Consider the following 22,241-nt stretch of genomic DNA (forward strand, 5'->3'; position numbering starts at 1 on the left):
ACCACCATGCTGATTTCAAGTTGCAGAACTTCACAGAAACTATGGCTAATTCTTCTTTGAGGCTACAATGTCTTCTAAGTACCTGAGATATAAGGTTAAGGCTAAAAACTGACTGACGGATTGGAATTCTCTGAGTAAGGTTAATTGCTGAGACCTCTTCCACTGTCATTAGACTGTAAAGTGGCAACAAACCCACTTTTGAACTGTATCATCCATCTTCTCAACTTCCCATCCTTCTGGCAAAAGCAGTAAGACTGTATGTTCAATAAATACGTCCCTTACTTCACTCCCAAAGCTCCACTCCCAGAATCCCCCTACAGCCTGGGGCATGGGCACCCCCTGACAAGTTCATCCAGAGCTCTGTGTGGAGGGGTCTGCACAGAGGCAAGTGCACTCACCTTAGCAGCGCTGAGCTGTAAGGGAGAACTAAGTCTGACCTGGTGTGCAGCTGGCAGGAGGAAGTAACTCACGTTTGCCCCAAGACTGATGGTAGCAGAGACTAGAGAGTATCAGGAAGAAATGAACTCTGCCTGAAGCTCACTACTCAGCATTAACATGAGGAAGAAACTGGCAGCAGGAGATGAAAGGGATAATGATCAAATATTTGATTCAGTAAACCATGACACGCTTAGGCTGGGAGGCTGGTAATATAAATATATCACAGTAAATGGTATGTTCATGGGACTGTGAAGTATTTGAGGAAGACCATCTGAAGACACCCCAAAGCAACAGCCTCCTGTAGGCATGACAGCTGTGTGGAGACATGGCCTCACAGGAGGAAGCATGAAGCCACACCTGCTGAGATAGGTGCATGGTCCATGGCTTCCCTGGTGCAGCTGGGATGTGGGCTATAGGTATTGTGCAACTCTAGCAGGCTGTGAGTGAGTTAGGGGCACGTGTTTGTGTCTCTTATAAGTGTTATTACTTGTAATCTTTGTTTAGGTAGAGCTTCTTTCAGAATTATTATTTTGCTACTTTTAGAAATCATTGTCTTATTAATATTAGTTAATAAAACAAATATTCCAATTAAGCAAGAGCTCATCTGTCACTGGCACAGTCTCACCACCACAGTACACCATGACAACATCGTGTGTACAGTGCGTGGGTGAAAGGCACTGAAGGTGATCAAAAGCTGTAAATCGATGTCTGTGTGCCAGGTCCACGGATGCCCTGTGAGGCAGTGGCAGTGATAGCCAGCAGCTGAAGCTGCCCTGTGACACTGTGGGGGTGGGCTACCTGAGGCAAGGTCTCATATTTCTCACCCTACTACTATTACGGTGAAACTTTCATGTTTTACCTGTGACAAATTTATCACACCGTCCTTTACCAGGAGTAGTTACAATCCAAACACTACAATTTTCAAGTACTACCATGACAGTAACCTAATAAAGACTGGTATTTCCCCTTTTGTTTGGAAAAATATTTGCATTTGAGAAAAGGAAAAAAATACAATATTGAAGAAATTAAGACAATGGCTTCATGCCTGTGATAAACTATTTCTAATTCCACATTTGCAATGGGGGCACTTTCCTACTTTTTATATGTAATTTCTTGCTTGTCTAGGTCTGATGTACTGAAAAGTAAAATCTTTTCATAAACTAGCAGTGGGCTAACCTGCTTCCTCCATACACACCAAGAATATGCTCTGGTAAACACATAACTATGTATGATAAGATTCCTTTGTAACTGCTTGCAGGACAGAGAACAGACAATTAGAACAGAAGGGTCTGTAAAAATGTGACTACTGTTCAGGACAAGAAAACCATGTGCCTGACCTAAAAGAAGTAAGCAACAAGGTGAGGAAAAATATTTTTCTTCATTTAATCTACAAAAAAACATTTTATAGATTGTACAAACCTATGTGGGTTCAAATCATGCATTTGTATCAAGTACTGTAGAGGTGTTTGTGCTACAGAAGCTTCATTTCAGTTAAAATTAGGTAGTTTAAGGAAAGAGTGGAACAGCACTAAGAGTACCTAAATTAGCCATTGCCCAGTTTTGCCAGTAGTCCTCTACAGTGATGCCCAAGCCTTATCCCAACAGGTGTTGTGAGTCTGTCTTGCAGTGGCAGAAAGTAGTAGTTTTTAGCACCCAACAAACTTCTGATCCAATATTACTGAAACTTAAGGTGGCAGCAAATTCACAGTTTTTTAGTACTACCCCTGGAACAGAAAGATCCAGCCCACTATGAAAAATGTTTTCCTTGAATTGGTCATTAGTAATCTCATTCTCTTCAAAATGAAAAATGACTGTAATATGCACACGATATAGGGAACTAAGGCAAGTTAGTACAGATTTTCCTTGAACATCATATTTGGTTTTTGACTTACTGCAGAACAAAGGTCCAAAACTACTTTTCTCTCCAGTACCTTTTTTTTTTTTTTTTTTTTTTTTTTTTTTTTTCTTTTTTTTTTTTTTTTTTTTTCCTTTTGGCATTGAAAGATAGCTAGGCAAAGATGATGATGTTCATTCACACATCCCATTGAAGTTCATTCCTTTTCTTACTTCTGCTGATGCTTTTGAAAATGTCTAAATAAATTCTTTTGGTCTAATTCATATGCCCTTCCTATGCCTGCACACTGCCAGTTTAGATACGTCACTTGTAATAACAATGAAAAATTGCTGTGTGCCTCATGCTCTATTTTTTTCATCTGCTTTAGAAGCTCACTCCAGCTACCATAAGGGAGTTCAGTTGTGAGTAGTAACAAATCTAATTTAACCTCACTAAGTCACAGTTTTTTCATCTTAATAGCTATTCTGTACAGCCCAGAAAACTCATTAATGAAAAGACTCTCAAGTCTAGTCCATGTCTAGTTCATGGGAATGAACTAGATCACCAAACATAATGTATTTCTTAACAAGATATATAGCTTAAAGACACCCTCAAATACAATTGTCAGTACTATGCAATTATTGACACAAGCAGTACCTGCTTCTTGTAGTATCCTGAAGACTCAAGTATGCTTAACAGTAGTGAGTGACATGTAGGGAAGTTTAAAACAAAGACAACCAATAATGTTCAGCTTGGAGGCGAGCTCAGTTACTTGTATTACTCAAGAGGCAGCAGGATATACTTTCATTTACAACTCTGACAAGCGATGCCAGCTAGACTGACACTCAAAAGGCATTAGCAACTTAACATGTCATCATTTACATTCCAAGTTAACTAAGGCAGCAGCAGCTACTGCTTCCTTCCATTCTGAGACAAAAATTGTTTCTCACTGATGTGAACCTTAGGTTAACTCACAGCAAGAACTGGACAGCTGGGTCTAGCCTATAAGGCCGAAGTTGCCTGGTGTGTCAAAAATAAGAGTTGAACATCTGTGGCCCAAGACCTTAAACTGTAGAATTCTTTTGGGAAAAAAAAAAAAAAGGTAATGAGAAAAGTAGACCCAGATGTGGAGGAAAGAAAGGAGGTGATCACCATAAGAGACATGTTTTCTGGGGGTAACTAAAAAGAATCAATGTTTTACGGTTTGGAACAAAAGAAAGAAAAATAACTTTTTCTCATCATTGCTGAAGATGAAGAGGTATGCTCTGAGTATGCTAAGGAACAGAATGATCTATTTCCAATATAATCTTCCTTGCCCATTTCCAAAGTATATCCACTTCTGCTGTGGTAGAACCAAATCAGTGTTGGACACAGTATGACAGCATATGTTACTGAAGCACCATCAAGACAAGGACAAAGTAAACTTGGCTAGAAGTGAGTTAGGACTACAGACTTACAGCAATATACATAAACACAAGAACTATATCTCAAATTCTAAACTCTCAGTGGCTACAACAGCCACAGAATTTTGTAATGAATGACGACAAATAAGTAAAAAACTATTCTTACAAAGCCTTACAGTAAATAAATGGATATTTTCAGAGGTCAAAAGGACTCAGGTATATAATAGGAGAGTCAACAACTCATTTTTCTTAATTTTAGATGCCTACCATATAGACATATACAACTGGTCACCACTGTGACTAATAGAAGCCTAATCAATATATTTGATAGTGCCTAGAGCACAACTCATCTCAATGTAAATAAGGAATACATCTCAGAGAGGGTGATTAATTCAATCTACAAATCCCTATCTTTCTCTCAGGCATTTTCATCTGACCAAGTCATCTGAGCGGATCTTTGCAGTCAATAGACCACAGTGTTGGTATTGACTATATTGGACCAACCTGTTGAGTTATAGGGCATAGTTTTCTCTTCTTAAATAAGATATTAAAAGCAGACGTGCCATCGACATGCCTACTTCTTTCCACTGACTGTGAAAGAAACTATGGGTGACTAAATCATATATGTTTATGAAGTACAGAAAAATGTCTGTTGTAAAGCCCACAACTGTGAACCATCATGAAGTGCTAGCTTGTTGCTTCTCTAGGCACAGTGAGTTCTACTTTGGAGTAAAACCCTGTTTTCCACTCAACCCAAACTGAACAATGATAGCCCTGAACATTTTTAAGACTGCTGATCTTGTTAAGTTTTCATTTACATATCTTTCTGCATTCTGACCAAATGAAAAAAGGAAAAGTAAGAAGAGAATGATCATTCTGACTTTGTTTCAGGATTTTAAATAAAAACTTCCTTTCTGGTCAGAAACCAGGGCTTTACCTAAAGAAAAAGTTTACAGTTTTAGTTTGTGACAAGAAAAGTAAAGAGATCCCTCATAGCTGTAAAGGGTGATGTATCATCAGTCAACCACAGCTTTTGGTAGTGTAGTGTGGAAAAGCTTCCCAGTGATAGCTTCACATCCTATCACCACACATTTACTTAGATCTGGATATTTTCATCTTAGCACCGATAACAGTTTCTCAATTCACTAAGTCAACATCCAAGCAAACCAAAAAATGGTTCAGGTGCTGAATTCTTCCTTATAGATAAATATCCCCCAGAAGTAGAAATGCCTCACTCACTATGATACTATTGTATCTGACTGTTACTCCATGGCAAGAAGCACTACTATGATGAATACACATCATGGTTACAACTGCCTTGAGCTGCCTGCTTAACTATTAAAACACAACACACAGTAGGAAACCCTTTCACTGCTGAAGCTTCTCATGAGGATATGCTTTAGCAAGTACTTTGAATGCTCTCCTGATTTCTACTTAGACCATGAATGCTCAAGTACTCACAAAGAAAAGAAAAAACTACGCTGTACTGTTATCCCCATGTATTCAGAATTTACCTTTAATGAATCCCAAAATCATGAGACTGGCATACTGAAACTCTGAAACTTTTTTTTTTTTTTTTTAAAAAGGTTAACTATGTGATCACTTTCTACACATAAAGATTTTGAGCTGTAAAAAAAAAAAAAAAAAAGAAAGAAAAAAAGGGGGAAAAAGAAAAGAAAAAAAAACACCAAAAAAAACCCCAAAAGACTAAGTTTTGTTTCCTGTTTACTCTGGAAAGAACTAGAGAATGACCTTAAAGAGAGAAGTGATTCTTATGTAAACAGTTTAATTCCAGGAGGTGAGGCTTTAAAAACATTATCACCCCAAATATCGAGAGGTTTATAACAAACCACAGATGGTTAGTTTCGGCAAACAATGACCATTTCAAGTACCTCTGCATTTGGTAAGAAATAATATCCTCTTCATTTACCTGTGACTGAGAACCACTTCTGTCTTGCTCTCCTATGTTAACTGAAGTCCTAATGAAAGAGTACAGCTAATTCAATACAATACCTGGAGAAATGTGTTGGGGTATTTTCAGTATTTAAATCTCATTTAGCTAAGTAAAGCAAAAAACTTCAAAATTCTGGATTCAGAGGACACTTATTTTTAAACACAAAAGCATATATTTCAGTAAAGAAACAAACAAACAAAACAAAATTTTAAATTGTAATTTTTCTACTTGTTCTACATGCTCTACATGCGGGTGCTTTTTTTGGTGCTTCCCAAACATTAGTCTATCAACAGAGAAATTTCATCTCTTTGTTTGCCAGAATCAACCTAGAACACTCTGCAGATTTAATTCTGAATATAGTCATGTATTGATCCCTTGTTTGTATACCCAGACATCATTTTGACTTCGACATGTTACCAACACTTTTCAAAAAGAAAGGCTGTCTAAATAAGTGCTAATGTTAGGAATATGCATGTTAACTGAATTTCTCCTTCCCACAGTTCCAATTATATGTGCTCTTTCATAATGATTTTGTGGTCATTACTAACTACTTTCCACCAGAAGATTTGATTTCCATTAGAACAGCAGTAACAGTAACCTCTGCTACTTTGAATGCTTGAGAATTTCTAATATTCAGGGCTGATGTTTAGATAGAATATATTTTACATAAATGATCAAGATGCTGTACTATATTACAATAAATGTACAATGAAATAAATGCACATAAAAGACAATTTAGAAACCCTTTTGCATTCATGTATGTGTAATGCACATAACAGTAAACTCTAAGGTTGTCTCACAGGAATTGTCTTGTATTGATGGCATGTCTGCATCAAGCTAAGGGGAATAAACAACTACAGATTAAGACCTATGCTTCTCTTGATAGACTGCTCCAGGTACCCTCAATAACTCAATTTAAATCTAGCTCTGGTGTCTTTATATTACACAGCTTCCAGCAACATAGACTAACTATGCATGTCAATCCTGACTATGGCTTTTAAGAGGTACAGCAAATCAAACAATAGTAATAAGATTCAAAAGTATTGCATTGCTAGTGAAAAGAGAAGGAAAAAAACCAACCAGGAAACAAAAAATGTGGACCACAGTGTGTAACTTAAATCTGTCACTGGGTGGTGGGAGTATTCATAATTGAAAGAAGAGGCTTCTCACTCACAGCATGAGTTTACTATGAGATTAATTTGATATTTTATTTGCATTTCCAGAAATAATTTAGGCAGCATATTTCTGTTCTGAGTGTAATGCTGTTTCCTTATTTGCCAAATAGCTGAGAAGGTTAGTAAAATCCATTGGAAAACAGAACCTAGAAAAGCTTAAAAAGAATCATCAGGAAGAGAAAAGCTTAAAAAGCAAATCACCTTCAAAATTTATCAGACTAATATACACTGGAAAATTTTATATCACAGCTCTGTCTCAAGTTATATTGGAGCCTACTTTGGTTTAAAGAAGGTACTCAATATGCAAGGCTGCAGGCTTGTGTGTTCAGTTTTAATTGAAGGAAATTCCACTAATTACTTATTAATCCAGTACAGTGATTCTTCATATGCTTTGTTCATACAGAATAAAATTTGTGCCTTTAAAATTTTAATAGATGGAAGCTATGCTGAGGACATTGGTGAACATAAACAGATTCTTTCACACTCATATCAGTGGTTCAAATCCAGATAATGTTTCTGGGGACCAAGAGAAACCATCTGTTTAGAAGCCTACATAAAATGAGTTGATGACCTTAAATATAACCCTAACAGGCGTATGTTCATCACCTGCTTGATTGACACACATGCTGACAGATAACAGAGAATAAAACCCAACCTATTTTCACATTGTGAGCTGAACCTAAAGAGCAAAGATGAAGTATATTGCTATGGCACTCAGCAGAAGTTTGTATTAATACTGTTTATAGTGAAATTGTACTGCAGATAATAGAGAGATTATTTCAGATGTCATCAGTTGAGGTTGTTATGTACTAAATTACATAACAGAATTGTAATAAGGGACAGTCTTATTCTAAATGTCTATATAATGTTTTTTTCACAAATGTTTTTCTATCCATGTAACCAAAAATATTTCTCAGGCTCAGAAATCAACTTTAAAATTTTATTACAGTGGTGGAAAGCTGGTTGAATTTTGACACAAGATTTAAGTTAAAATAGACTGAGATTAATGCAAAGCATCTCGTTCACTTTTCATAAGAGATATCTTTCTTCCGGTCCAAGTTGTTTGTCTCCCCATTTATGTTTTTCCCAACTCTGTTTCCCTTCTTTATATGGTTCTTGTAATTTACTCTCTGAACAAGCCAGATTTTACTTTTACCACAAAAGTAATTTAAAGCTAATGCTTGTATCTTAATTTTTATTAATCCAGACAAAACCAGATTATGCAAATAGTTCTGAAACTAATGCAGAAGCCAGAGAAAAATAACTAACCTGGAAAAAAGTTCTTGGAATCCACTGCATAAACATATTATTCCTCTCTCATATTCTAACAGTATGTGCAGTATTGTGTCTATACACTAAAATATGGTTAGCTACCACATCATCCTTTGATGACAATTCACATTGTCATAGAGAACACATTATGGATTTTTCCACTTCATCTGTCTTCTCACCAAGAAACTCTCTTAAGCAGCAAACAAGCATTGGAACAGTGACAAAGTGTAAGATGTTCCACCTCACACCTCCACCTTTAGACTGCCATAATCTGCAAAAATGACCATGAAATCTCTAGGCAATTTTCCACCTGGACAGTTCAAACAAATAATTGCTAAAGGCAATAGCATCCTGTGGCTTTCTTATACTTCCTCCTCTTTTAATACAAAAAAGGTAGATTTCAGTAATCATACATAGCTGTAACTTTCACACAGGGCAGCAGCCCTATAGAAGAAACTGTAACTAAGCTTTGATTGATTATGTCCTAAACCAACAATAAAATAACATAGATCCTAAGACAGACTGGCAACAAAGGAACAAAATCCTGTTATACGTTATTTGTATGGGTCCAGATCGTGACATTACAAATCCACATTAGCACTGTAGTGCTGGCTGCCAAAAGTGCCAGCAAGCCAGGCTTGATCCTTACGATGTCCATTTTATCTGCCCACGACTTTACAAAGTGTGGCAGCAACTTGGCAGAACTGAAGTCATCCTTACTTTTACAGTGCTACCTGTGATATGGGAACCATCACAGAAGAATCAGTTCACGGTCTCCCTACACCCTCCTTAAAGGCTTAATACAGCGCCTTGTCTCTAACATGTGTACTTCAGCAGCAAATTACTTCAGATAGGGATTGCATTTTTTGTTTCAAGTTTTGATAGTATTTGAACAAGTTGGCTCTTGATCTATAATGAGTGCTTTGCTTACTATCATAATAGTAATCAAATTCCATTAAGCAGCAGTGGAGTTAAAATTCCACCCAATTACCGAATTTCTGCTGAAAGCCATTTATGCTGGCTTAGTACAAAAGGAAAGCACAGCATTGTTGTAAGAACCCTAAATCTCTTTTTACTTTAAATTTCAGTAAAGAACAAAGATCACAAAGAAATGCCTCTCATTTAGGAGAAAACTCACCTATTCATAAGTAACAAAGAAGAGAATTTGGTATTCCAGCAACCCTGGAGTAATAAATGTATAAAACGCCAGGCTTTTGACTTGGAGCCTTGGTTGGAGATCCAAAATGCAAATGTTCTCCACTAAAGGTGACCTTGTTCTTTAATGCTGATTGAAGAAAATTGCCAGCAGTGACTTCCTTCCATGTTCACGCTGTCCATGACCTTTCTGCTTTGCTCACAATGAAGACAGATGTTTACTTCCTTTTGATAATTTATTACAATTATCACCATTATCTTCTCAGCAAACTACATTTAAAAACACGTTTTTTGCCCTGCCTTCAACTGAGTAAGAATAAGCCTTTGAGTAAGGCAGTCCCAGAATGGTGGATGAATCATAGCAAAAGCACTCTCCCCATCCCTATTCCTTTAAAGCAAGCTACTAACAACTACAGTACTCTGCATGGAGGCTGTTTTCATCTCAGAGGGTCTTTATGATTACTTGACCATGTCTACACTAGCAGTACTTTTCTAGAATAAGTGTTTTCTCTGCCAGTGACTCCTGATTGGCCTTGACAGGCAATCAAATTCTCCCACCAGGTGATCTGTGTTTTAGTTATCAACACATCAAAGTGCAAACTTCAAAAACTGAGTGTGTGTGGCTTCCACCTTTTAGTAGTGGAGGTTCCAAGTAAATATGGGGCCATCATGTTTAATGAGAGTTCAGCACCACACACATCTGCAACTCCAAAAGGAAATCACAAGGACAAATACAGACAGATCTCCATTCCAAATGGATTTTGCCACGTGTAAGATATACACAGAAAATTCTCAACATCATTTTCAGGAAGACTGCCACAGTATTGTAATTACTGCAATTTATTAGAAAGCACATTTTCCACCATATCTAGTATCTGGCTTAAATTTAATAGTAGAAACTCATGAATGATCCAACTATTGCCCTTGAATAATGAGGGATGGAGGACAAAGGAGCAGCTCTACTTGGCTCCAATAAACTCAGATCTCTTCAGAATTATAATTTTAATATAAGATCCTTCATCTGATCTCCCTGAAAATACATTGGGCGAATCAATTTTTGGACTTAAACTAATGCAATTCTCTTTTGAAATACTAAAAGTTGCAGACTTGGACCTCTACCACCTTCTTATTGTGAAATGGAATATAATTTACAAAAGTAATAATGGTGACTATCGTTACATGCTTAAAATGACTATGGATTGATTCAGAAATAATTTTTGCCAACTTTGCATTTGCTTCATATTGAATGTTAGATTTTTTTTTTTAATCAGAAATATTTCAAACTCCTTTCATCACTCTCTTCTATACTGTTTAATTACATTTTATTTTAAGTAATATTTTATGGTATGCAATATCATCAGAAAATAAGTGCCAAAAAATATCCTGAACAATTTAAATCAAAGTATTTTCATATAGTTCAATTCAATTCAAGAGTGTCTCACTCTTTAATATGTACCCCCCAAATCTTTTATCAGTTGGGATCTAGTGTTTTTTATAACTGTATGGACAGCTCCATTAGTACTTGATTTTTAAGTCTGAAGAAAAAAATTAATTATTTATCTTAAATGTGAATGGGATACCTGAGTAATACTGCAATAAATATATGTACTGAAATATTAAACCAGGCTTAACCTAAGAAAAGTTTATAAATTAATAATTTTATAAGATGCTGCAATTTAGTGTTTATACATGTTTTGGGATTTAAGTATTTTTTAAAATGATTAATTGATATAGGATTTTATGAGTCAACTTGCTCTTAGTCTCTTTACAAATCCACCTACTGTCCATACAGTAAAATTTCAATATTCTGCCAGGCTATTTTTTCTTCAGGCTGCTCATTTTTTTCCCCATTCTAAGTCTAATCCTCACACAAGAAGTATGAGGTACAGTATATAAGATTTCCAAACCAAACAGAATTAGCTCTACAAGGTCTGACTGCCTTTAACCCTTTCTCTTGTAATTTATTCTTACTGTTGCCTATTCCGGTTCCCCTTTTTAGACTGTTACTGGATGCAGTGTTGCTTATAAGACAAGTTACAAACCAGATTTACTTCTATAACATAACTTTCTAGATCCAGTTAGTTCAGAACAATTTTCTGTCCCAAAGATATTTCCTTGGTACTTGCTGAAACCCAGCACAATCCCAAAACACATGCAGAGGATTAGGAACTCAAAAATAAGAGTGATGGGATCATCTGTTAATCACTAGAGAAAATAAATATAATTATTTGAAAGGAGATCACTAGCCAGTCTGTTTTGTCTGAGCACATCTGAATCAGTCAAACAATAAGCTTCACACAAGTGAAGGCCTTATAAGCCAGCCAATCTTATTTAGTTACAGTGATCTTTTTGTTTTTAAGATTTACAAATACTAATGTGTTTTACAAAATACATAAATGCACACTCAGATCTCTTAACACCAATTGAAGGTCAATCCTCTAATGCACCCTTTTTAGGGATAAAAAATCTTGAGAAATCTGAAGGTTCTGCAATGAAGATGTGAAATAGAGGAGTTTAGAAGCATTTAGAAGGAGTTTAGAAGTCCTCCAGCTGCCCATATTCAGACCCTGAAGCATGCAACTGCAGTGGCCTGTCCACTAACCAAGTCAGCCCTGAATGGAAAGAACAAATAAGGTGTTTTAACTTCTTCCCAAAAAGAATTACATGTCCTTACTGTCTGATTTTTACACTCCTTCAACACATTATATGCATTTCAATAGCAGCAAACACTAAATACTACCACGAGAGTATTTCACATAATTAGATCCTTGTATTTTTGCCATTTATTTCAAAGCAACATATAAAAGGGAAGTTTAAGCTTGGTCAATCCAGGCAGAGACAAGAAAACCTTACAATATTCAGATATAATGGAGAAGAACTGTGCATTTTAAAATTACACAAGTACTAAAATTAATTCACCGATGGTTATTTTATCCAGTTTTGTTTGGTCTGACTTATTAAAGCAAACCTGAAATTGAATGATAAAAGTTCATTGCTCTCTAATGTATTTCTAGAATTATGATTTATTTCTCTAAGGTATTTCCTAAAAGATATTCTAGAATCATAGCAAATTTGATGGCTAAAATTAAATTAGAAAAAAAAAAAAGTCACTCCAAACTTACTGTTCAGACACATTATTTACTATAATAAATATAACAATTACATTTAAAAAAATGTATTCTTGGGTGAATCATTACGTAAGTTTTCCATGCACTTAAAAGGGCAAGTCTACAAGGAGTTTCCAGACCCAGAAACCACTCAGTTTAAGCGTTTGTTCCTACAGATGGAAAAAAATAATTAACTCCATATATTTTTTCTATTCTCAAAATAGGGCATTTGTGATGATGTTGGGGTTTTTGGCAAATTATTTTCAATTTTCAGTTTAATGCACATTTGAAGATTTGTACTGGAGGCAATATCTGAATGATGTAGTAGAAAATTTCCAATCACACATCAGCTAGGGTAAACTGTTTTCATGAAATGAAAGAAAAAATGCTTACACTATTAAAGCAAGCAATTTTCAATACTCTGGTTATATCTGGCAGCCTAAAATCAATGGAATTTGCTGAAGACCCTGCTTTGAGCTGGACTAAATACCAACCCTGATTTAATCTTATTGCTGCCTTGATATCACACAAGTGTTAAACATAAGCAGACCACATCTAAGTGGTGCACTTACACAGACAGTGGCTTCTGGTTTGTGCTTCATGGAGTTATTTCCACATTTATATTAGGGAGGCTCGAAAGGACAAAAAAAATCAATACTAATACAGTGGACCAATTCAAAATTGTTCTCCAGAATATCTTTTTTAGTGTGCTGCTCACATACTCTGAAATTGTATGTGGCAAGCCATCAATTTTGAGATCATGAGAAGTCCTGTTTTTCTTAAATGAGATCCATCTTAGGAAAAATGCGTATTAGCTCAGATGAGAACAGAAGAATGCAACAGAATTACAAAATAATTAAGAAGCCACCACTGAAAGCTCTAGTTCTCCACCTGGATGACAACAAATGTCCTAGATCTATGATTTTCTCAGGTGATGATTGCTGGCACCATTTAGATCATATTAAAAAGCTGTTATTTTTCACAGAACCGATGTTCAGTGTGCACTGACAATCATGTTCCTTTAAACCCCCATAAGTAAGATGCTCACAAATCACTACATTTTATGAACATCTTGGCAAGCACACCTAACCCTTAAATTATTATAAACCAAAGAAAATTAAATAATCTCTTGGTAGAGACATAGGCATAATGGTCTAAAGGTGGGCAGGTGAAGGGAGGAATGGAGTGTGGAGAGAAATTTAAAACTAATAAAATAATGCCACTCTTTTCTGAAAATACAGTTTCATAGGATTAATGGAAACAATGGCAGTTTATAAAAAAATTATGATAATTCTCATGCGTAAGTGGCCACTTACAAAACCAGTAACAGAGTATGCCATGGAAACATGTTTATTATTTTGGAAGCCCAAAGAAAACAATTTTGAAGCCTGAAGACAACGTTGATCAATTTTAGAAGTTAGAAAGGTTAAATTATGAAACCAAAACATGTACCACCTAGAAAAGAAAATGTAACTTCCATTAAGGGGATGTATTCATAAAGCATGGGTTTCTGTTAAAACAAAAGTTGAGAACAGTTGTCATCCTTAGAATAAAGATTGCCTGGAAATTCTGAAATCTGCACTGCCTCTTCTTTAGGCAACTGCTGTATATAAAAATTTCAGCAGTGGCACAGTTAGCTTGTATGTGCTTCTTTTAAACAATACTGAACCACACTAAATTCAAATTACAGAATAATTATTTCTATTTCAATACTTATCAGGATATACATTTTTTCAAGAGGACATTAAGTTTGTTCCTTAAAACTTTTAACTCACTCTAGAACTAATGTTCCAATATTGCTAAACTGAAAAGACGATAGGTTTCTTCTCTTGTTTCTGATTCAGCTTGTTTATTCTGTGCATTTGACAACAGACAACAAATAGTTTCTCCGCCATATGTTCTTCCCCTTTCCTATTCTCTCCTCCTCTCCCCTTCCTTTACCACTTTCACTCTTGAAGGGAAGAAAAGGTACACTGAATCAATGGATTATTTTTCCTAAATTAGGACGGAAACTCAAGTAGCAGTGGTGCTCTTGAAATTACTTTAAAATATAAATCATTAAATTGGTAACATTATTTACTAATAGTGCACTTATGATTACCAGCTTGTAATTCAGTTGCGCTAACAGGTGACAAGATGATAAATCCTAAATAGTCTGAAAAGACGTCCCCACTAAACCTAATTTCTGGCCTGTAAAAAAAATCCATTACATACTTCTTTCCTTGCAATTTGATTTTGGAAGAATTAAAACAAAACAGGCTAGGCTATTATCTGAGTTAAAAGTTAATGCAGAGATTTTTCTTACCAAGTTAACAACATACTGCATAGGCTTTAATAAAACTGTAATTTCATAAACCAGGGCTAAAAAAACCCCCCCATGTTTGCTGCCAGCAGCAAGCAGGAAGTATGGTGAACAAATATTATTGAAAAGACAAGTCTAGGGCAAAGTAGCAGTGAGACTTTGACGATTTCATCCTTTTCTTTATGGTGTTATCCCACACAAGACGAGACAGAGAGATCATTTTCACCCCCAAGTTGTTACATGGTCATTACTGGGATACTCCCTGCAGGTAGCAATCAATGAAACACAAACGTTTCAATATGGATTGGCAGGTGTTTTCAGTCTAAAGTGAACAGAAAAATAAAAACATCATGCAGATAATATGCCACTATTATCTGGTCTAGATTAGTCAAAATTGTGCTACAACAGAAACACATGGTGAAATCTTCACACCTATAACAGATGTCTGCTCTTATTGCCAATATCTATTCTTTACATCATTTATTGGGATAGGAGGAGACTTGTAAAAAACGTTAAAATATGAGAAGCAAACATCTATTTCATTTTAAATTTGAACATCTACAGCAGAAAAGTTATTATGCCTCTGAAATACTACTTTTATGAAATGCAAAACTAATATTTAACAGCAGAATCCTAACAAGAAATGAAAGTAGTATTTTAAAAAAAAATGCTGTTAAAGCATCAACTTGTTCAAATATAATGCTACTTAAATATAATGTGGCATTTCCCCATTATTTCTGTATACAGCATGTTACATAATGGAGCAAGATTTCTATTTGCATTGAGGCCAGAGACAACAACTGCTGTTTATACATCCTCATAACTATAGTTAACAGAAAGAGTTCAGTGCTTCACAAAAAAACAAACTTACACGTCTAAAAGTCTTTATCCAAGAAATAATTGAGAAAAACCCCCACAACTTACACAATTTAGCAGCTGCTAAAATCACTAATTTTAGGCCTTTTTTTACTACTTCAAAAAACATTTTTGTAACTGGTGTATATCATAGTTAGGTGCATTGAGGCTTATTTAACTCAAAAATACTATTATGGGAAGATGCCATGATTTTTTAAAAGTTGTTTATTAATATGAAATGAAAAAAATAAGTTGGGTAGGTGGAGAAATATTTTACAAATTCACGCATATCACCCTGATGGATTATAATCATGATGCGTGTATGTGGCGTGTGTAAATATAAAAATTATTTAACTGAGAATCTGCTGTGTGCAGCAAGCTATGGCCTTGGGAAAGAACCACGTCAAATGCCATTTGATGCTGCTCAGCCAGGCACAGATAAAAGGCACATTGCACCAATAATATTTGACATCACAGGCTGTGCTTTTTCTGCTTCAGTGGCTAGCTTGTCCAAATTCCAGGCAAAGCAACACACAAATAGTTTATAAGCAGCTACACTGTCAGCATCATCCTTTCAAAGCAATGACCGCACTGGTTTCCTAATAAGCATACTTCACATTTCAGGTTTGAACTGATGAAATAAGGAGGGGAAAAATATAAAACTACTAACCTCGGGTCATCAAGAAGACATAATTTGAAAACAAAATTACCATCAGTTAGCTCGACATTTAACTTTAATGTCCAGTAATCTCTTATTTTTCTTAAACTGCTTCCAATGCACTTTTTTACCCCCTCCAGCAACTACTGAGCACAGTTCCTGCATCCAGAGAGAGGTTTGAATAAAAATGTCTTACATTGTACAATCAAGAGTAGATACATCTCGAAGCATTGAGTTTGGTAGCTGCATTTTCCTAACTGTTGGTAGGAATGAATATGCATTATGAGAATGATTATTCAGAAGTCAAGAATGGTCAGGCTCCTTCCACAACTTCCACAATCACAACAAAACATCACTTTGGTTTCTTTTCAAAAAAGGCCTTCTCTTCCTGGCTACAGCAACAGTACAGTTTGGTTTTCATACTTTGTTTCACATTTTCTTTATTCTGCAGTCAGTGGAGGAGCATGGGGACAGTGGATGTTTCACCAGGGCTTCTGCCAAGAGGCACTGTCCCTCCACACGCCAAACTGCTTGGCCTGAGCCATTATACATCGTTTAGCCCAGGCAGGAAAAGCAAGTCACCAGGAGACCACGGCTCCTTCCGAACCAGCACATCAACAAAGAACTGCAGGAGCTTCTGAGATCCTTTGAGAAATAATGGTTGAATCTGAAAAAGGTATCATGCCTCTGTTACTGTGTCGGGATACCAACAATGTGGAAGCTCTCCTATACCACTTTAGAGCAAATGAAAGAGAGAGAAGCTTAAACTTCTCTCAGTTCCAATGCTTTCTTCCCAGAATCTTTATCCATCTTCAGTCTCACCTCCACAACTGTACCTTGGGAAAGCCTCCACACTCACAAGCCTTTCTTCAACTGCACAGGAGCACTGCCACGCAGCTCCACACATGGCATGGGAGCCCTCTGGCTTGAGCTTTAGCTTTAGAGAGCCCAGACTAAATAGCCAAGCACCAAAAATTCACATGGTGCTCACATGTGGCTTTACACAACCCTGAAAACCAAAACCAATGGCAATATTTATGTGACTAAGCATTCAGCCAGAGTAGAGGATTCAAAAGCCTGTATCTGGTGTAAATTATTCCACCATGCAGCCCGCGATGACCCACCACGTTCTTGCAGTGCTTGAGGCTCTCACTGTTCAGCAAGTACAACTTATTTCTAGAGATCCTATAAATCAGTCCTTTCTCATCTCTGTTCTCTTTTACCCTTTCCTCCCTTAGCAGTAGCTATTGTCCTCCTGAAGGTTGAGGGGCAAGAGAGGAAAAAGCAAACCTTTTTTATCAATGTAGTGACAGATCATGATACAGCTTCTTCCCAACTCTTCTGCTCTGCCCCCTGGGAATCCTATTTTGCTGCTCCTACCCTGAAACTCCGGAGAGTAACAGCATCTCCAAATGCAACCAGGCTGAAGGAAACCTCTCCTCTTGTGCTAGATCTGGTTAATGTGTGTGGAGCCAAAGAGGGCCCAGCCACATTTCACGGGTCATGTCAAATTTCAGATGTGATCTCCCTCCCCCTTCCTGCTCATCTTCGCTCCTTCATGCATGGATGCAAAACATCACTGTACTATATGCAGCCCCTTCAAACCTGTGTTCTAATAACTAATAATCAGCATTAAGCTACCACACTGTATCCTTTCAAATCACCTCTGGGAACTTAATTATATTTACTTATTATCAAAACAGCATTAGGCAGTTAATACTATTACAAAATCACAAAAATTTAACAGTCACTTAGATTACATCATTTTCATGCAAGTGGAGCTCTCACTCGAAGGAGGCTGAACCCCGCATGAGAAGCAGGACCACAGAAATTTGGGCCTAACTTCTTCCCCCAAGATCTAATCAGCTTAACCATGATCAGAAACAGTCCAAAAAGATTACCTTTGGGTTTTTGCTGACTACTTTGGTTGGTGAGAGAGACCAGAGGCTCATAGTATTTCTGGAGATTGGTCTTCTGGTAAAATCTATCTAGCTACAGTGAAGCACACACTGACTAGGTGTTTTCTCCACAACGGCAGGGTAAGATTATTTCTGCTGTGCAGCCTCCCCTGTTGAAATGGCATTAAAGGCGATGTGGGAGAAGGCGTAGCAAGAGAGGAGGAGAGGGATGAGGCCATAGGATATGCCTGGAAACTGAAATTGTGTATTATTTGTGGGGGAAGCAGAAAAGGACACCTGACCTGTGCCCAAGTGATTTTGTTCTCCATTTTGTCTGAAATGATCTAACTTAAAATTGTATCCTGACTGACAGCCCAGTCTCATTCTGTCTGCTGGCTAGGGACACTCCGTACTTTCAGACGGTCATTACAAGGATGCTCTCTCGCGGTTCTCCCTCCCAGCTTCACCATCACATATGGCAAATAGGATGTAGGGTTCAAATGAAAACATCAGGTGAAAATAAAAGCACTGCTCTAATTAACACTTCAGATTTTTGTGGAGCTGTTCATCTTCCTTGGTCACAGAGCCCATAATCAAAGGTAACCTAAGATCACCATGGAAAATTCCTAAACTTAAGCTGTAGGTTTCCATTTATGACAATTCATTTGACAAGTCAAACAGCTCACAACATTTTTTCTTCCTCCAGGAATCAGAGTATGAAAGAGAGTGGGAGGGGCTAATAAAAGGAGCAAAATGTTGTCAGCTTTGTTCGAAATTTGACATTGAGTCTCTTAACTTCTGACCTCCCACTGTTCTGTAATATGTGGTTCAGCAGTTTTGTCACTTCTCACTATCCCAGATCCAGCCTTTGTATTGCTGGGAGGATTTAAGTCAGTACGTTCCAAAAAGAAATTTTGCTAAATCAATCCCAGGCTCGACTGTTTACTTTTACTTACACATCTCCTTTGACGTTATACTGTCCAAGCCTTCGAGACAATTGTCTCTGTACGATAACATATTTCAAGTTACTTTCTAATTAATATTGTTGGTTTATGTTTAAAAATTAACAGAGGAAAATAGCTTGGTACTACCATAGATTCATAATCTTACAATTTTTATACAGAAAGACACCATAATAGGATCTCCTTGAGACACCAAATAATTAAGAACATGTTTTATTTAAATTGTATCTTCAAATATGGAAAGAAGAAAAACCCACAGACATGAACTCAAACACTTTTACCTCAACAGAAGAGACATTCTTAACTGTGTGACATGCCTTAAAATACACTTAGCGCATGTGTGTGCTTGTGTGTGTGTGTGTAAGAAGCCAACACAGTGCCTTCTACAAGACACTACAGAAGGGTGAATTTTCAAGAGGAGATTTGGAAAATAAAGAGGAAATGTAAGTTTTTTCTTAGGAAAGAAAAAGTTGTTAGACCTGGTATCTGCCATTAAAAAAATATTTTCTAACTTCAGCCTTATCAAAATACCCACTAGCCAGTGTTATGACCTACATTAACTTACTAGTCGCTTGTTCCCTCCCTTTCCTACAATGCTCCTTTGATGTTCAGTTAATGGTATCATCTGTTGATCCAACACTAGACTAGGAGTGTTATGAGTTTGGTTAGTAATTTTTTTTCCAGTTCTGGACTGAATTATATTATATATAATTATATGCAGAGTTCTATGAGAAAACCCAAGTGTACCAACTCCAACTAATAACACTAAGCCATCATTTTCAGCTCATTAAATTCACTTCTCTCTTTTACAATTAAAAAATTATAAGTGCAAAAATAGGAACATTTCAGTAGATCATCTATCGGTATATTAAATGCATCTTTGCATTAATTTGCAATTCTATATTTGACATTGATATTTTCCAAGGTTCTGACAATCAAAACAGCAAACCAGCTTGCTGTAAACACATACTAAACAGGTTTCTTGAGAAAATAAGATGCCACAATATTAAATGAGTTTATGAAAATAGGCTTAAGTTCTTCAATAGAAGTAAACCATCACTTATTGGAAGTCTAACAAAAACTTCATTTATCCTTTCATGGCAGTCATTTAAATCTATTAGATCCTATAATTGAATTGTTTCTTGTTTTGTCCTGCAGCTTAATGAGTATGATTTATATACTGATTTAATAATGAAGTAAATTCAGCAGTTTACTGTAAAAAATGTCTATCTTCAATCCACAGCTTACGAATTTTGTCATATGGAGAAACATACAAGAAGCTATTTTAAACACTACATGATAGGCAACAACCTCGGGCTTATTCTTAAGAGCTGTCAGTGCTTCTGATTATGCGAGTCTGTTTACTGTGCCAAATCTGTTGGTCATTGAAATTCCCACATTGCATATCTTCCTCAAACTGATTAAAAATACAATACTAGGGAGAGAAAGGCATTTAAAAAGAACACACCTCACCCCCCCCCAATAAATCTTTCAAGAAGTTTCACTTCCCCACCTGTTTCCAATCAGGCAGAAGGTTTACCCTGGCATCAGAAATGTGTTATTTCTGTGAAGTGTCGAAATCCATCTAATCAATGAGCTTTCAGGAAAAAAAAAAAAAAAGTCTCAGTTCATCTATTTGCAGTAGAGACTGAAGATCAGCAGCTACATCCCTATCACCAAATTTCCATCAGCAATCAACTTCTTCCAGTTAAGAACAGGAAGGACCAAGGATTTCTACTGCAGAGGGGGAGAACATTTCAGGAATATTGCCAGTGGTACACACAGGAACTCAGAATAAAAGGAGTATCTTTTCTATATGAAGCCTTACAGACAACCAGACTATGAAAACACATGAAAAACAAAGACTTGATTGACTTTCAATCAGAAAAAAAGCAATAGATGAAGGTAAGAATCATCTTCTAAGGGAATGGCTGGTCAGAGTGTCTGTGTGTGTTTGTATGCCCTGGAACCAACACCGGGCAAGGAGACTAGACATGGAGAAGGGATGCAAAATGGAGGCAAGTGCAAATAGATGTGGCCAGCCCAACAGCCCAGGGAGGAAGGTGAGCTAGGGAGAGAAGAGACAGAAGGCAGGAACAGACTAGTACAGAAGCACAAGGGAGCAAACAGGTGGATAGAGACTAGAAAAAAGCACACATAGATGTGTCAAGCTAGCATGAAGAGCTCAGGAAGACTCTGTGTGTGGAGGAGACAAGAACTATTATAGGTGGAAGAAATCCAAAGAAAAGCATCAGCAGCTGCAGAAACAGAAGCAAAGAGTAATGCCATATAGAAGCGTTGCCCCACCAGTTTCTTGCTTTGAACTCAGTTTCTCAGTACTTTTCTGCTCTCCACAAATAACTGAAATCTGCTTAACAGTGTGTTTTGCCTCCTCCCAGTTTTAAGACCCTCCAAGGGAGGCTTTTAATGCATTATATGCTACAGAAAATGTAGTGTTCTGAAAGAATCAAGATGTTAAAAGGTCTTGTGCTCAATGGACACACAAAATGAATGGATGCTTTTATGCACTATGTGCCTCACCCATTTACAAAATGGAACTAAAATCTTCTCCTTTTTTTCACATGGGTGCTGCAAGTTTCTTAGTGTCCGAGTACCATACCATTACCATTACTAGATAAAATGTTAAGTAACACAGAAAAGCCTACAGAAAAAACCCAATTATCCTGCCTTCAGAGAAAGATGTGAGTAGCACATGTAAATATCCCACTAAAGAATGAGGATGGAAAGAAAAGTCTATGTATCCGCTGTTTCCCTAAGCATTCTGCATTTTGCTTATATTCTGGCATCCCCTGCAATGATCATGCAACTAAAATTGCATATGGCAATAATAAATAAAATATGCCAATAGAAAGGCTTGTTTATTACTAACAATTCATATTTTCCAATGTTTGATTTAAAACCTGTAGGTTTTAGTCTACCCATTTGTGCAGGTATCTACAATGCATCTACAGTTATACTACATTATGATGAGATTTAATTAATTGTATGAAAAATACATGAAAAATTTGTTGGGGGCTTTTTCATGAGAAATTATTTCCATTCCAGACTCTAGCTTGTGGCCATTAAATATTAAGAACTGCATCTTCTTTTAGTGTTGTTACCACTGCATAGCTATAGCTTATTATTTTGGAGTTTAAATGTCAAAACAGGAAAAAGAGTTCATTCTTATGGATATGAACTTACCAATATATATATATATATATATAT

At 36.5% G+C, this 22,241-nt stretch overlaps 1 protein-coding gene across 3 annotated transcripts in view; it reads right to left on the reverse strand.

Moving 5' to 3' along the window:
* The window catches only part of SYT1 (synaptotagmin 1), a 277,485-nt gene that overhangs the window by 187,976 nt on the left and 67,268 nt on the right, over positions 1-22,241 (reverse strand). Inside the window, exon 1 of one of the 3 annotated variants that reach the window (XM_026865078.1) lies at positions 12,450-12,508. The exons of the other annotated variants lie outside the window; for them this stretch is intronic. The gene's annotated coding sequence lies outside the window, so the exon portion shown is untranslated. Of the gene's footprint in view, positions 1-12,449; positions 12,509-22,241 lie in introns of those variants that run through there. 3 annotated transcript variants of the gene reach the window in all.

This window comes from Athene cunicularia (assembly GCF_003259725.1).
Source record: "Athene cunicularia isolate RWA chromosome 1 unlocalized genomic scaffold, athCun1 chr1_part2, whole genome shotgun sequence".
NCBI lineage: Eukaryota > Metazoa > Chordata > Aves > Strigiformes > Strigidae > Athene > Athene cunicularia.